Raw genomic sequence first — 10,957 nt, 5'->3', positions numbered from 1 at the left:
GCCCGTGAGTTCGAGCCCCGCGTCAGGCTCTGGGCTGATGGCTCGGAGCCTGGAGCCTGTTTCCGATTCTGTGTCTCCATCTCTCTCTGCCCCTCCCCCGTTCATGCTCTGTCTCTCTCTGTCCCAAAAATAAATAAAAAACGTTGAAAAAAAAAAAAAAAAAAAAAAAAAAAAAGGGTAGAGCCAATGATTTTTATATGGTTACTTTTAAACTTAGCCCGAACTTGACATGAAAACATCACGTTTTCCCTGAAACTAGGGAAAGATTCTAATATACCTACCTAAATCAGTACCCTTGCGAGTAGCCAACTTCTAGCGTGCTAGGCAGCCCAAGATGGACTCATATCATTAGTATCATCTCGAGAGTGGCATCCATCATCTTTACCTTAGTCCATGTGTTAGCAGCAAGCCACAGATCCTTCTCACACTCAATGGTAGAGGATCATATGAGCACATGAACACCAGGACCGGGGGGGGGGGGGGGTGGGGGGTGGGGTAGGGCCACTATAAAGTCTGTCCACTACAGCCACTAACAACCTGTGAATTGTACACCATTTAGCAGCTACTACTAGCAAAGAATGGATTCTTTTCATTGACACCAGCTGGGAAAACCCAAAGGAAAGACTCAGACTGGCCCAGCTAACGTCAGAGGTCCATCACTGGACCGTCAACTGCAGCCAAAGATGCACGGCTCCTAAGTTATTGAGTAAGACAAGTAGGAAAAAAGGTGGATCCAAGAAATGGGGGTTAGGGTTAGGGTTAGGGTTAGGCCTACCCGAAGAGCGGCCCATACAGCTTTCCAAATCCTAGCTATTCCAAATTGGGTAGCCACTGTTCTATAAAACCTGATCCACGATATTGCTTTGTAGTCTTTCATACTTGGAAGTCTGGCTTTCCTCCCAATTTCAGTCAGACTGGGGGAAGAAATAAAGAAATATCCTTTTTGGGTGGCCCTGGGTGGCTCAGTCGGTTAAGCATCCCACTCTTTGACTTCAGCTCAGCTCATGATCTCACGGTTTATAAGTTTGAGCCCCACCTTGGGCTCTGTGCTGACAGTGCAGCCTGCTTGGGATTCTCTTTCTCCCCCTCTCTCTGTGCCCTCCCCTGCCCCCTCTCTCTCTTTCTCTCCCTCTCTTTCTCTCAAGATAAATAAATAAACATTTTTTTAAAAATAAAGAACTACCCCTTTACTCACAAGGACTGCCAGATACATCACAGTTTTTAGCCTTGAGATATGGAGGTAAATATTTTAAATCTAACAACATCTGAAATAATTCTTCTGTAGCCAAATAAAATAAAATACCTTAGAGAGGAAGCTCAGGGTATATTCCTTCTAGTATTTGCGATAGTTCCACAATGTCTATTTGCTCTCTTCTTAACAACCTATTAAGGCTTATCCATACTACAATGAAATCATGCTACAGAGGTAAAAACTCAAATTAAGAAACACTGCTTAAATTAACTCACATTTTCAACATGTCAGATGCAAACTGCAAGACTAAAATTCAGAAATTTTTTAGTAACATATTTTACCTGCCTGGCTTAACTGAGCCTGTATAGAAGTAGATAAATAATACTGTACGTTTAATAAATAGGGGTCAGGAGAAGGTACTCATAAATATAATTAAAATAGAAACCCACCACTGAGAAACCAGTCTAGAACTTCCTTCTATATTTGAAAACAATACCATAGTCTCGAGCTCTTAATGATTTTTAGTTCATAGTATTATTTTTAGAAGACTAAGGCTACAGAAGTCTCTCTTCCTAATCTCAATATTTTCAATTTCCACATCTAACACGCAAAAAGCACTAAAACGCAATCTGACTGAGCTTTTACCGATGACCGAAAATGCTCCCACCGTGGCACATTCAAAATTAAAAAGGCATTGGCTCGTTTGATAAAGAAGTACGAAGTATGTAGCTATGTGATGCAAACTTTAAGAGACAATAAGAAAATAAGGATAGTGAGGAATTTCCAGAAATGCTGTTTTTGTGTGTTTGGGATGTTAAAGCAGGAAAGCAAATTGCCAAAGAAGAACAGAAACATAAATTAGTTCAAGAGACAGCTAAGACATCTTTATGGAAAGAGAAAATTGATGGATCCAGCCTTCGAGCATGGAGGTGGAGTTAAAGGGCATGAGTTTGTCTTCTATCAGGCAATCCTTAAAGCCAGTGAATGGTAATGCCTCTAAAAAATGTCACTTTTCAGGATATCCTTTTTTATATGCATTTCCCAAGCAGAGGTGAAGTGGGAGGGCAGCCCTTTATTGGGGTGTCCAGTCTATCAGCTTAAACTAGACGTCCTGGAGCCAGGATCTCAAATATTACCATGACCGACCTAACCCCTAAGGTTTGCGTATTGACAGTGTCATAGAGTTAACACTGTTATTTGGCGGCCTTTTTTTGTTTGTTTTGTTTTGTTGGGGGTGTGTTGTTTGTTTGTTTTGGTTTTGGTTTTGGTTTTGGTTTCTGATGGGATCTTAAAAACAAGTCGTGTTCTGAATGTAGTTAATTCCAAGGAACATTTTACCTTTATTGATTGAAGCACATTCTAAACATCTTTATGACACACACAGGCATAAATTCTTAGGTTATGTATGGAGTTACCAGGCAGTTTAGAAAACAGTACTTTGGGGAAAAACAAAACAATCCTCTGATTTGCGTATCGGGAACATACAGTTCTTGTCGACTTCCTGAAGGCTATGTCATCCCTGAGAGATCTTGACAAACTTTTGGTTAATGACGACTTCAGACATTTCCCAATCCCCAGTCTCCCAGATGCTGTGAAACTGATTACGGTCCTCTTTTAAACCAAGAATCAGTGACGCTCAACTGTTTCATAAATAAGATACCGAAAAACTGTGGCACGGAAGGTGGCACGGAAAAATAGTCATGGGCGGAGACTTTGCAGTCCAATTACAGAAATCTGGCTGGCAAATAACTGCTCTTTAAGTCTTTGTTTTTCTCTGTAGAGTGAATTTAAAGATACTACCTACGATCTGTGGGCGTTCTCTGAAATGATGTGTATTGAGCGCCTAACCCATAGGAAACTTCGATAAGACTGTTAACAGTGATTACTGTGCCCCACATATTATTTGACTAGAAGTGTTCCATTTTTTGTCTCTTTTAGTCCCCAGAGCAATCCGTTCTCTTCACAGACCTAGGAGACAGGCTCTGCAAGGGTCAGACATTTGCAGAAGGTCCCAGGGATAAGCAGCAGAACCAAAATTGAAGCTCCAATCTGTGTGCCTTCAGCCTGTTGTCTCTCCCTCAGCAAGATGGGAGGACTGGAGTCTTCTTGTCTCCCCAAAGACCGAAAATATAGTATTCCAAAGAAAAGGAGGAAAAGAATCCTCCAAGTATCTTCTGATAGACTGTCTTAAAGCTAAATCTGGTGCTTGCATGGAGCAGAGAAAATTCTGACCAGCAAAATAACTTCCTTTCCGGCTCTTTAACATGACCTGCTTTTTTTTTTTTTTTTTTTTTTTTTTTTTGTAGGAAATTTAATCATGCATCTGTTCATTCATTCATTTAACAATTGTTAAGTATCTATTATGTACTCAACCTGGACAACACTCCATGTGGGTGCCAGCCACCTAATGGAGGAGGGTGGCTGGCTTGTATATTAACCAGAGGCATAAATCCCCAAGTGATGTGAGAAACAGAGAAGCTTTGAAAGAGATGTAATTCAATCAAATTAGGAAGCAGAGTAGCAGTTCCATTAGAGACGTGGGTGCCATCTGATAAATTCTTTGGACAAGTCAGTCAGTGAGAGAAAAATTCAAGACCCATCAGAGAAAGCACGATAGAAATTCAAACAGAGTTTCTCAACCAGGATCATCAGCGTGTTGATATTAGAAATACAAAGAGAAGAGTGATGGATTATTTAAAGAAATATCTCCTTCTTCAAGTCTTATCCAACAACAGTTTACCAGTCAATAAATTGGCAAGACCATCCCCTAAAAAAAAATGGGTGTTTCCACATTGCTCTACCAGATGGAAAAAGATTATAGTTAGAGAATCAGAAGTCTGTTCCTAAAATCTTTAGTGTATATACGTCCTTTGTATTTTGAGAAGAGGAGTGAATTTCTCTCAGCATACGAAGTGCTATATATTTTAGCCATTGGACAATCCTCAGTGTGTACCTTGAATTATACTGATTTATAATCTTTAGCTCTATTTTGCTGTAGCACATTTTCCCCACAGATTTTCATGGTGACCGGCTGTGCAAGAGTCATCTAGTAATCATGATAACAAAATACAAGGTCATACACAAAAATCTGGCTCTCTCCTTTACCTTCTCATTTTCCAGCAGCTCTGGTTGCTGAAGTCTCTCAACTCATTCCTCAAGCCAGGACATCTGTGGGCTTTCCACTGAATTGTAACAGCGGAGCATGATGTAGACTGGAGACTGCCAACGGTCTCAAAACCATAAGAAAAGGAAACTCCTACCACGCAGTTCCCTTCTCCCTGTGTCAACCTGCCTCCTGGATCTGCCTGCTTTGGGTTTCCTTCCATTGCCCTCACATAGTTATTTCTTTATGTTTTATCCAGAATATATAGTTATCGGCAAGAAAAGTTAATCCAACTGGAGCTTGACTATAAACAAAAACAAAATTCCAGACTTGAAGTTCCGAAAGTCAAAGTTGCACTTACTAATACCATTTTTTAAGAAGCACTTTGAGCCTATTGAAGTGAAGACTCCCCCGATATCTTCTTTTGTAATGAAATTGAAAAATCTTTGTCTACTACAGAGAATTTCCATACAAAGTCCACAGATCTTCCACACTGGAGAATCATTTTGCAATTTCAACTGATTTGTTTTACAAACCCGATCCCTAACAACTTTGGGTGACCATAGCTTTGGCTAATTCAGGCATTGTGAAAGAGTCTTAAACCGCATCTGTTACAAATAACTTGCAAAGATAAACCAGAATTCAGGGAGTTCCGATCATCTCATTTGCCAAAGACGCTTCCCCGTAAAGGTTAAGAAGTTGAGTAGACAGAAGTATCTATCATCCAGAGGAGGTCTTGAGATAGTGAAACATGCTTCTACATGTGTACTTCATAGAGTTGGCGATCTAAGATGGACACGATTGAGTTCGGGATTAAGAATTGGGAGATACTCGCTTCCCCGCCTTTTGCCCAAGATCGAGCATAATATCTGTTCTTATCAGTTTAATATCTGATTCCTCCTCTATTGAGGACAATGTATTAAACGGATTTTGGAGCAGGGAGACAGAACAGGGGCTTGCTCCAGTCGCTCTACACATGGACCTGGTGCTACTTCCAGGAACGGTGTGTACCACCCCCAAGGGCACCAGTATCCCTGCAAATGTCATGCTGCTTCTGGCTTTTGAAGCCATCCCGTGGAGCCATGCCCAGAGGAGGAGGCCCACTGGTTTCCTTGCGGTCCTGCAGCAGAGGCCGGGCAGGAAGCCAAGTAGCCAAGCTCTAGTGTGCCCATGCGCACCTAAGGCCTACCTTCTGCGTGGGACCGCACGTGTCCACCATCACGTGTCAGCTGACCTGGGTGTTTGGGGCCACCAGACTCAGTCTCACCACATCGCATCTGCTATAGGAAAGTCCCGGCCTCCCCCTCTCTCCTGGTGTCTCTATCTCTCCCCTGTGTCACCCTCTTGTCCCCCCAGGAAGAATTAGAAGATAGATGTTGGAAAGCAGGTGACAGAGGAAGAAACAATTAAGTCTGTTGGTCAGGCCATCCCTTTGTTGCTAGTTTAAGAGACTTCAACCAGTCTCAATTTAGACTTCTTTTAGTTATTATAGCATCTAGTATAGGATTATAGTATCTAGACGTTTGTCATTTCTCTTATCAGAAATATGACCCATACATAAAATTGTATCTCTTTTTCTGAAACAAACCTCCCTTTAATTCCTCATCATTCATAAAGCCCTAGTACAACAGTACACATTATTTCTGCCATTAGACTCAAGTATCGTATTTATTGCTACAAATAGATCTATGATCTAATAAAGACAGATGCACTAATATTTTTTTGCATGCAGGAGATATGTTGAAACACCTATTTCTCCCTCTTAAGTAATAGAAGCTGGCATTTGAGAAACTTTAAAATTAAAACTTAATGAATCCAATTAAAGTATTCAAGGTCATCTTAAAAAGATAAAAGGAATTCCAAGCCAGCACGACTAGATAGTAAAAGGATTGCATCTCTGAGTACACTCATGAGGAGAATGTGTAGACACAAGGGCTCGGCTCCTGAACCAGAGGAAAAGGAATCACAGAAGCAAAGCTGAGCAATGTCCATGCGAACAGGACGAAGCTTTAGGCAAAGAAAAGTTAGCATTTAATTTCAGGAAAGACTATATTTTAGAAAGCTCACTTGGTCAGCCCAAGGCCATACCTAGTAAGATCACCCTGATGTCAAGTACATCTCTACTGCAAAGATGGGTATATCAGAAAATCTCATTCATTCATTCACTCATTCATTTGTTTAACCAGCTTCTACTGAGTGCCCACAAAATGCTGACACTGCACAGGAGTTGGATAAAATGATGGCGAGTGAAACAGACAGGACTCACACTCATTTGCTTTCACTGTGATAGGAATGATAAGCAATGATTGAATAAGCTAGAACATAATCACAAGTAGTGATAAGCTCTATAAAGAAAATGTTTAGGAGATTATAAAAAATAGTAGTAAGAAATGGGATCGGGGAGGTTTGGACACATACCCGAAGATCATATTATTCTAATTTTTTTTTTTAATGTTTACTTATGTTTGAGGTGGGGGGAGGGGTAGGGAGGAAGGCACAGAATCTGAAGCAGGCTCCAGGCTCTGAGCTGTCAACACAGAGCCCGATGCAGGGCTCAAACTCACGAATCATGAGATCATGGTCTGAGCTGAAGTGGGACACCTAACCGACCGAGCCCCCCAGGCGCCCCAAGATCATAGCATTCTGAATTGATGGGCAGGCATGTGATCCCATGCATTCTGATCCCAGAGCCCATCTTTCTAAATCACATAACATGTCAGCAGAACAAACATGCAGAGAATACAACTTTAACCTGTTTTTAGTTAGATCTTTTATTTTCAAATTGATCCTTGCTATCAAGCCGGCTCTTACAGAGTGGCCCAGTCTCTGCTCCTGTGCCATCACCATTGACCCTCATCATTCATTTAAATGTTCTTTCCCACAAGCAAATCTTGAAATCCAGGATCAGAATCTTCTGCTATGGCCATGCCAGTTCTTGACCCAGGGGCTCGACACCAGAATATAAAAGTCCATATTGAAGGGCTCAGATTCAAAGCGTTTTTTCGATAGTGCATTTATCTCTGTGTTCTGATACCAACATTATAAAGGCTGGGGGAAGGCCCGTTTACACGGGAAACAAGTAAAAACAGTGCATTCCAACAACAAAAAAAACGCAGCGGAATCCATTGCTTCTCCTTCCACGGGTAGAATTTTGATACTAAAATAATTCTTTGAAAAACTCAAAGGGAACAAAGCCCATTACGTTTCTAAAAAAAGGACAATCCTTTCTAGATCCACTGAAGTCTGATGTATGACAAGCTTCGTTTCAAACACGCTTTTAAAAACATGATGTAAGTCTGACAAGTCAGACTTTGTAACTTGGCAAAGGCAAAGTTTCTGAAATGTATTTATGTGTGTGTTGGGTGTAAACTGTTATTGTACTCGAAACTTCTTGAAAGGGATTTTTATAAGTCTCATCTTGTCTCTCTCAAGTGGCTGTTAAAAATAGAGAGTTTATTGGCAACTATTTTTCCTTGTGTTAGAGAAGGATTAGCTTAATCCTGGTGAACTATCTTAACACTTCACTATATCCAATTTTATACAACTAAACTTTCATTATGCATAATACTAAACTAACTGCCCGTCTCCTAAGTGATTCAGAAGTTATACATTTGCCAGGTTTGTTTTTATAGACCTATGAAACTTAAACACTATTCTCTAAATGAGGCCATGTTTTGCTTTCCTACCTACGCCTGAATTATTTTAATTTTGGAGTCATGTTTATCTTTTTTATTTTTTTCTACAAAATGTTAGAAGCTTCTTCTGTGTATTGCATCCGGCATGATAGGATTAGTCAAGCAAATGTTGGGATCTTCACTATGGTGCACGGTTTACAAAGCTATTTGAGCTCGTCCTTTTAAAACAGCCCCATTCAGATGTAGGACATTTGTGCATAGGACCCGATAGCTCTTCTCCTTTCCAATTATAAAAAGTCCAGTTAGGACATTTTTCCCCTCTCACCCCCACATTCGGGGCCAGTCCAAAGCTGAGTTAAACAGGCAATATGTGTCCTAATTCCCCACCAACACATAAAACGTCTCTTTTCTTTTTCTTCTCTGGTGTTTCCTCTACTTTTTTCTCCTCGTTTAAAAACATCTACTGTCCTTTCAAGAACAAGACCTGATATCAAGAAATAATCTGACTTTGTTTCTGATAGAAAAATTTGCATTCCCTCTCATAGGTGTATTTGTCTTCTAAATCTTATCTCTACTCTTCAAATGAAAGAAGGTGCCCCTTGTTAAAGAATTTCAGAGGGTTGTTTGTCACTCATGTAAAGGCATGCGCCTTGTAGCTGCATGATCTGGACCATGGAGCATCCAAGGTCAGTGACGGAGAAAGAGACAAATGGAGGAGTCACGCCGGCTCTTTCTTGCCTTAGAGTCATTTCTTCCTTTGCCAGTCCGTTGGCCAGGACAAGTCAGGTGCCTCAACCCAATTACCAGGGAAGTGATGAAATGTGGCTCTTTGGCTGAGCAAAAAACGATCTTGGCTTCTTTCCTTACGCTTTGCTCTCCTCTTCCTACACAGAAAACACAGCCGTCTCCCCACAATAGATAATCCCAACTCCTGGCCGGTCCCTGCACATGACTCAAAGTCTAGATGGTGCTCAGTGGTGTCTTCAGCAAAATTAGATACGACTCTTTGTGATCCAGAGATGCATGAACTCAAATGGACACATTTTCCCCACATACTCACACCCAAAAAGCTACAGTGCAATGATGACAGGATAACCTCGATGGACATTCCCATTCAGAAGGGGGAAGACCAGAAGACAGGAAGCAGCCATGATCCCGTGGCACTTCTGAAATGCTGATGGTGGCAGTCCTGCCCTGTGAGAGCTGAATACGTCTCAGTTCTCTCCCTTGCTGCACCCCAGCCACCCTCGGGGGCTTCCTTCTCGTCCATTTTCCAACTTGGCCACGTACGAAGTGACCTTTAGAGGACAGGCCCTCTTTGAGGACTGTTCAGCTTTTCAGCTCAGTTCCAACGTCAGGGATTTTGATGACACAGAGTTGTTTTAAATTTATTTATTTTTTCCACGTTCAGTTACCTTGGGACTTCATTTCCCTCCAGGACAAAGTTGGTTCCTGATCTTAGTCTGGAAGCATTTGGCTTCTAGAAAAAGACAGTTGGTGGGCACGGATGATCTGCCACAGTTAGGTATAAATTAGATCCTCCCAGGAGTCCTGAGATGGAAGTACTGCCACTATGACTTTTGACAGATGGAGAATTGGGAAGATACTTCGGGAAGCAAAGTATCCTTCCTAGAATGCCTCCGAATAGGCACAAAGGTAATGCTCGCGTTGCCAGTGTGACATTATGTGGCCATATTGATGTGTCCACGTGGTCTGACTGGGCCAACCCTGGAGACAATGGAACATAAAATTTGGAAATTGGACTCCTTCCAAACAATTCAAGACTTGCAGTCACTACATGTAGGTCGTGTACACTATTTTTGTATCTTTCGCGCCACAGGCATTAGGCTTTGGGTTAGTTGTGTGCTTTTAAACCAACCACTAAGATGTTCTGTTGGATCAGATGGGTACCTGTCTCTACATTCGCCAGGAGAGGCCGGACACAACTTATTTGTTATAACACGGAGTCTCGCATTGTGCAATCAAAACTTAGGAAGTACCTTTTGCTGATTATGAGAAACATAACATTAAAAAAAAAAACACAACAACTTCATTTCTTTTTTGTCCCTATGGCTTAATTCTGCAAGGGCACAATTGGATGTGGCAACTATCTGCTTGTTCTGATTTCTCATCATGAGTTTTAAACAGCTCATGCTGTGGGGACTGACATTTCCAGGTTACAGTCAAAAGGCATAGCCAAGGCTTTCGGTCATGTCTAATTCTACTTTGTACATGTGCTACCTTTCCTCAGAGCATAATTTTGTTTTAGAAATGAATTACATTAAAGACACCTCAGAAGCACCGATTTAAATCCTGCCCTGCCAACCATCTTGGGGGGATTTGGTTACATCACTGAATTGCTTAACTAAAACCTCCACTTGATTCCAGTGAATTTTAAAGTAATACAACTCTTTGAAAAGTTCCCCCTTCCTCTCCTTCTCTCCCTCCTCTTTCCCTCCCTCTTCGTCTTCCTCCTCCTTGTTAGCATTCTTTTTAAGAGACAGAGAGCAAGCAGGGGAGAAGGACAGAGGGAGAGAGAGACAGACAGAATCTTAAGCAAACTCCACGCTCAGCACAGAGCCCAACATGGGGCTTGATCCCACGACCCTGGGATCATGACCTGAGCCGAAATCAAGAGTCAGACGCTCAACCGACAGAGCCACCGAGGCACCCCAGTCCTCCTCCTTATTATTTTTTTTAATGAGATTGATACCTAAGATCTCAGAACATTTCCGGATGTAGACTGTCTCTGACTTGGGCCCTACCCCCACATAAATTGTGGCAGGGCTGGGATTAGGACAAGATGAGCCCAGAACTCCCCTGAGGCCCATGACTTAAAAGGATGCCCAAAATAGTCATCAAGATTAGCAATATTTAAATGCAATATATTAAAAAACATAAATGAATGCAAATAATCCCCGATGAATAAAATGTCACATTTTAGAACAAAGACGCATTGTTGTTTGTTTTATTCTCCTGCGTTCTTGTGGGAAGGGAACAACCATTTCCGATCGGCCTGGGCCCACA

General features: G+C 41.6%; 1 non-coding gene across 1 annotated transcript; it reads left to right on the top strand.

Moving 5' to 3' along the window:
• The first annotated feature begins 5,125 nt into the window (after nucleotides 1-5,125).
• LOC122225764 lies at nucleotides 5,126-5,309 on the top strand. Its single transcript, XR_006205364.1, has one exon. It is a non-coding gene; the product is annotated as a U2 spliceosomal RNA (small nuclear RNA).
• The last annotated feature ends 5,648 nt before the right edge of the window (nucleotides 5,310-10,957 follow it).

This window comes from Panthera leo, chromosome B4, assembly GCF_018350215.1.
Source record: "Panthera leo isolate Ple1 chromosome B4, P.leo_Ple1_pat1.1, whole genome shotgun sequence".
NCBI classification, from domain to species: domain Eukaryota; kingdom Metazoa; phylum Chordata; class Mammalia; order Carnivora; family Felidae; genus Panthera; species Panthera leo.
Note: the sequence above shows the minus strand (reverse complement) of the source record. Positions and strands in the feature narration are given on the sequence as shown.